The sequence below is a fragment of the Enhydra lutris genome, unplaced genomic scaffold (genome assembly GCF_002288905.1).
Source record: "Enhydra lutris kenyoni isolate GAN:26980312 unplaced genomic scaffold, ASM228890v2 scaffoldscaffold84, whole genome shotgun sequence".
NCBI lineage: Eukaryota > Metazoa > Chordata > Mammalia > Carnivora > Mustelidae > Enhydra > Enhydra lutris.
Genome location: NW_019154168.1, coordinates 4,945,749 through 4,952,000, shown reverse-complemented (window position 1 = coordinate 4,952,000; position 6,252 = coordinate 4,945,749). Strand labels below are relative to the sequence as shown.

The window sequence follows — 6,252 nt, the reverse complement described above, 5'->3', positions numbered from 1 at the left end:
AACTGCCTGCAGGAATGCAGCTCAGCCAAGAACCATTTGCCTAACTTGCTTATACCACGTCCCACACCTCTGTGTTCTGGAGTGACTGCCCTTCTCAGTCAAGCTAGCTTCAGTCCCAGCACAGTGAGACTCTCTCTCAGAGGACCAGGGTAGGCCCCTGCTTTCCTAAAACTTGGAGTTTTAAAGGTCAGCAGGCTTGGGTGGGATGGAGCCTGGAGGGCACTGTGCTGCTCCCACAGAGAAGGCAGGCAAACAACCTGGAGGCCAACAGTATGGAAGCAGTCATCTGAAAAATGTCTGGGACACAGAGCAGGGAGATTATTTGCTCTTCTCAGAGTGCTTCCCTGTGAAGCAGTGTGTGGAGACCCCCCTCTGGGGAAAAGGGAGCTGGCTGGTGCCATTTCCCTCCTCCACCCTTCAGCGTACCCAAGAGCTATCTGCAGTAAGCAGCACAGTGCTGACACCAGCAGCTGATGTCACCAAGTGGTTACACCCCTAACCTGCTTACACCAAGTCCCACACCCCTGCCCTCTGGTAGTACTTCCCTGCTCAGTCAGGCTAGCCTTAGTCCCAGCCCACCAGACCTTTTCCACAGAAGACCAGCAAAACCCCCTGCCCAACCATGTTTCCTGACCCCAGAGTTCTGCAGGGCTTCAGTTCTCATGCAGTTGGTGTCAGGTCTCATTTCACAAGCAGACCAGAGCATATCTACTTAAAACTACATTCTGGGGGCGAGGGCGTGTGCTTCCTGGACAGCACAGGTGTGGAAGCGAACACCACTCTTCAAGTTGGATGGGCTTCTGAAGCCTGCAGGATGAATGTGGGGGTGGCACACAGTGAAGTAAACCCCAACACTCAAGTGATGAATAGCTGGGGCATCTGGCTGGCCTACATCATCTTGGTAGGACTGCTGCATGTGGTTCTACTCAGCATCCCCTTCTTCAGCATTCCTTTTGTCTGGACCCTGACCAACGTCATCCATAACTTGCTACCTCCTGGCCAGCTTCTACACCAAGTATGATGCTGCTCACTTCCTCATCAACACAGCCTCATTGCTCAGCGTACTGCTCCTAAGTTACCCCAATTCCATGGGGTTCGACTCTTTGGCATCAACAAATACTGAGGGATGGGGCTGGGAATAACAATGGACCAAAGGGCTGCAACATCCTTTCCTTCTCTGTATTGTCTCTTGTATCTTGAAACCCTGAGAACTACATAACCTTTCCCAGGAAGAAAACAGACTGGAAAATGGGGCTCCCTGGGCTCAGCCCTGCTAAAAACAAATTTTCTTTGAATCAGGAAAGGTGGCAAAGATAAGGGCCAAATCAGTCTCCCTCACAGCAGGAAGCCATGTTTGAGCAGTTTGTTTGGTGATTAAGTTTTTACAGATCTTCTACCTGCACCACTTGCCAGCTCTGTTTTGCTGTGTATTTTCCCTATAATAAAGTTTGTTTGTTTATTAAAAAACAAAAAACAAAAAACAAAACAAAACAAAACAAAAAACAACTACATTCTGGCCAAGGACCAAACATTGTTCACTGCAGACAAGGAAAACCTCTACAGATTACTGGCCTGAAAGACAGAGCAGCCAAAACACAGGAGCAGAGTTCACACAGTACACTCCAGAGAGCCTGAAGTGCCAGGTCCTGGACACTATATGATCTCTTCCTCATAAGGCCCTTCTTCTCAGGAGCAGAAAACATAGTGGGCTTTTCTTTTTTTTTTTTTTTTTTTTTTCATAGTGGGCTTTTCTAACACACAGAAGGAGACAGAAACTTAACAAAATGCTAATATGGAGGAATTCATTCCACATGAAAGTACAAGATAAAGCCATGGCCAGAGATCTAAGCTGAAGAGATAAAAGTAACATGCCTGATGGAGAATTTAAAGCAACAGTCATAAGGATACTCACTGGGCTTGAGAAAAGAATGGAAGGCTGCAGGCAAGCCCTTACTGCAAAGATGAAGAGTTAAAAAACAATCAGTCAGAAATGGAAAGTACAGTAACCGAGATTGAAACAGATTTTCTGCAATGAACACAAGGATGGAAGAAATAGAGGAATGAACAAGTGACATAGTAGATAAAAATGGAAAATAATGACACCAAACCAAAAAGAAAGAAGAATTATGGAACACAAGAATGCACTTAAGGGAAATCAGTGACTCCATTAACATAATAACATGTATATTATAGGAGTTCCAAAAGAAGGGAGAGAAAAGGGGGCAGAAAATATATTGAGGAAATAATAGCTGAAAACTTCCCTAAACTGGGGAAGAAAACAGACATCCAGATCCAGGAGGCACAGAGAACTCCCATCAAAGTCAACAAAAGCAGGCTAACACCAAGATATATGGTAGTAAAATCTATAAAATAGAGATAAGGAAAAAATCCTTAAAACAGCAAGGGAAAAGAAATCCCTAACTTATAAGGAAAGACCCGTTAGGTTAGCTACAGATCTCACCACAGAAACTTGGCAAGCCAGAAGGGAGTGACATGATATATTCAAAGTGCTAAATGGGAAAAATCTGCAGCCAACAATATTCTATCCAACAAGGCTATCATTCAGGATACGGGGATATAAAGATTTTTCTAAGACAAACAAAAACTAACGGAATTTGTGACCACTAGTTCAGCCCTCCAAGAAATATTAAAGGGGATTCATTGAGTGGAAAGGAAAAGTGAAAAAGACAATAAAGGAACACAGAAAATCCCCAGAAACAATAACAAACAAGTAATAAAATGGCCATAAATACATATCTATCAATAATTACTCTGAATGTAAATGGATTAAATGTTCCAATCAAAAGACAGTGTGTCAGAATGGATAAAAAACCCCAACACCCATCTATATGTTGCCTACAAGGGACTTATTTTATTTTTTTATTTTAAAGATTTTATTTATTTATTTTTGAGAGAGAGAGAAAGATGGAATAAGCACACAAGTGGAGTGAGGGGGAGAAGAAGAGGGAGGGAAAGCAGATTCCCTGCAGATTGTGGAGCTTGACATGGGGTTCAATCTCACCACCCTGAAATCATGACCTGAGTGGACATCAAGAGTCAGATGCTCAACAGACTGGGCCACTTGTATGACCTAGAGAGTCATTTTAGACCTAATAACACCTGCACATAGAAAGTGAGGGAATGGAGAAACATTTATCATATGAATGGACATCAAAAGAAAGCTACTCCAGTAGCAATGCTTCTTTCAGACAAACTAGACTTTAAACCAAAGACTGTAGCAAGAGACAAAGAAGGGGAGGATATAATAATAAAAGGGGAGTCCAACAAGAAGATATAACAATTGTAAATATTTATGCATCCAACATGGGAGTACCCAAATACATAAAACAACTGATAACAAACATAAAGGAACTAATTGATAATAATACAATAATAGTAGGGGACTTTCATACCCCACTTATATCAATGGACAAATCACCTAAGCAGAACAAGGAAACAATGGCTCTGAGGCACACAGTGGATCAAATAGACTTAACAGATATATTCAGAACATTTCATTATAAGGCAGCAGAATAACATTCTTTTCAAGTGCACATGGGACATTCTCCAGAAGAGATCATATATTAGGCCACAAAACAGGCCTCAACAAATTCAAGAACATCAAAGTCACACCATGAACCTTTTCTGACTAAAATGCCGTGAAACTAGAAGTCAACCACAAGAAAAAATCTGCAAAGATCACAAATATATGGAGGTTAAAAAACATGCTACTAAACAATGAATAGCTCAACCAGGAAATAAAAGAAGAAATTAAGAAATTATATGGAAACAAATGAAAATGAAAACACAATGGTCCAAAACTTTTGAGATACACTTGAAGTGGTCCTAGGAGGGAAGTATATAGCAATACAGGACTACTTAATGAAGAAGCTCCTTAAACCTGAAGGAGATAGAAAAAGAGCCACAAATAAAGCCTAAAGACAGAAGAAAAAAGGAAATAATAAAGATTAGGGTGGAAATAAATAATACAGAAACTAAAAATACAATAGAACAGATCAATGAAACCAGGAGATTGTTTTTTGAAAAAATTAATAAAATTAATAAACCATTAGCCAGACATATCAAAAGGAAAAGAGAAAGGACCCAAATAAGTAAAATCACAAAGGAAAGAGGAGAAATAACAACTGATATGCAAAGAATTATGAAAGAATATTGTGAAAAACTATAGACCAACAAATTGGAAAACCTGGAAGAAATAGATAAATTCTTAGAGACATATGAACTATGAAAACTGAAACAGGAAGAAATAGAAAATTTGAACAAACTGATAACCAGCAAAGAAATTGAATCAGTGGTAAATACTCTCCCAATAAACAAAAGTCCAGGACCAGATGGCTTCACAGGTGAAGTCTAACAAACATTTAAGAAAGAGTTACTACCTATTCTTCTCAAACTATTCTAAAGAATTCATTCTATAAGGCCAACATTACCCTGATATGAAAACCAGATAAAGACTCCACTAAAAAAGAGAACTACAGGCTAATATCCCTGATGAACATAGATACAAAAGTTCTCTATAAAATACTAGCAAATAAAATCCAACAGTACATTAAAAGAATCATTTGCCATGAACAAGTGGGATTTATTCTCGGGTTGCGAGTGTGGTTCAATATTCACAAATCAATCAATGTGACACACCACATTAATAAAGGAAATCATAAGAACCATATGATCATTTTGATAGATGCAGAAAAAGCATTTGATAAAATAACAACATCCATTCATAATAAAAACCATCAACAAAATAGGTTTATGGGGAATGTGCCTCAACATAATAAAGGCCATTTTCAAAAGACCCGCAGCTAATATCATCCTCAATGGGGAAAAACTGAGAGCTTTTCCTTAGGATCTAGACAGGGATGTCCACTCTCACTGCTTTTATTCACCATAGTACTGGAAGTCCTAGCCACAACACTCAGACAACAAAAGAAATAAAACGCATCCAAATCAGCAAGGAAGAAGTCAAACTTTCACTATTTGCAGATGACATGATACCCTATCTAGAAAACCCAAAAGACTCCACCAAAAAACTGCTAGAACTGATACATGAATTTAATAAAGTTGCAGGATATGAAATCAATGTACAGAAATCAGTTGCATTTCTATATACCAATAATGAAGCAGCAGATAAAGAAATTAAGGAATCAGTGCCATTTATAATTGTACCAAAAATGATAATATGCCTAGGAATAAACCTAACCAAGAGGGGAAAGACCTGTACTCTGAAAACTATAAAACACTGATGAAAGAAATTGAAGATGACACAAAGAAATGGAAAGACATTCTATGTTCATATATTGGAAGAACAAATATTTTAAAAATGTCTATACTGAGAATTATTAAAAATAGTTTTGTGTGTCATAATAATTCTCTAAAAAGTCAGTTAAAACCCCTACCCAAATCTAAAACATGGAGTAATTTAAATTTAGATCCAAGCAATAAGCTCAATACCATGATTAATAAAAGCAATGGAATAACAAGTCACTTTTGAATTTCTTTTTTTGTTGTTTTTTACAAAGACTTGTATTTTTATTTTTATTTTTCAAGTTTTTTTAAGGGAATTTTATCCTTTTTTTAAAATTTTTTAAAATTTCTTTTCAGCGTAACAGTATTTTTAATAATTCTCGGAAAATCTGAATGTAAGACCTTTTAATTATTTTTATGATAATACCTACTAAAAATACAAATGGACTAACTATTATGTTAACAATCACCATCAGCCAACCTACTAGAAATCTTAAAATAATTGTTACCATAACATTTCTTTTTTAAAAATTTAGAATATAATTATCTCTAAGTTATTTTCAAGACAAGTCTCTTTCAATTAACTTAGTTCAAATTTATAAATAGAATTATTTTTTAAAAGAAGAAATTTAATTGAGGACATGGTAAAGAAAAAAATTAAAAATAAACATTTTGAACTTCAAAAAAAAAAGTCTATACTATACCTAAAGCAATCTACACATTTAATGCAATCCATATCAAAATAAGCCCAGCATTTTTCATAGAGTTAGAACAAGCAATTCTAAAACTTGTATGGAACCACAGAAGATCTTGAATAGTCAAAGCAATCTTGAAAAAGAAAAGCAAAGTGGAAGGCATCACAATTCCAGGCTTCAAGTTATACTACAAAGTTGTAGTAATCAAAACAGCATGATACTAGACAAAGGTCAGTAGGACAGAATAGAAAACCCAGAAATGAACCCACAATTATATGATCAATTAATCTTC

At 37.2% G+C, this 6,252-nt stretch overlaps 1 pseudogene; it reads left to right on the top strand.

Annotated features, from left to right (window-relative positions):
* The first annotated feature begins 622 nt into the window (after positions 1 to 622).
* LOC111161343 lies at positions 623 to 1,123 on the top strand (annotated as a pseudogene).
* Positions 1,124 to 6,252: the final 5,129 nt, after the last annotated feature.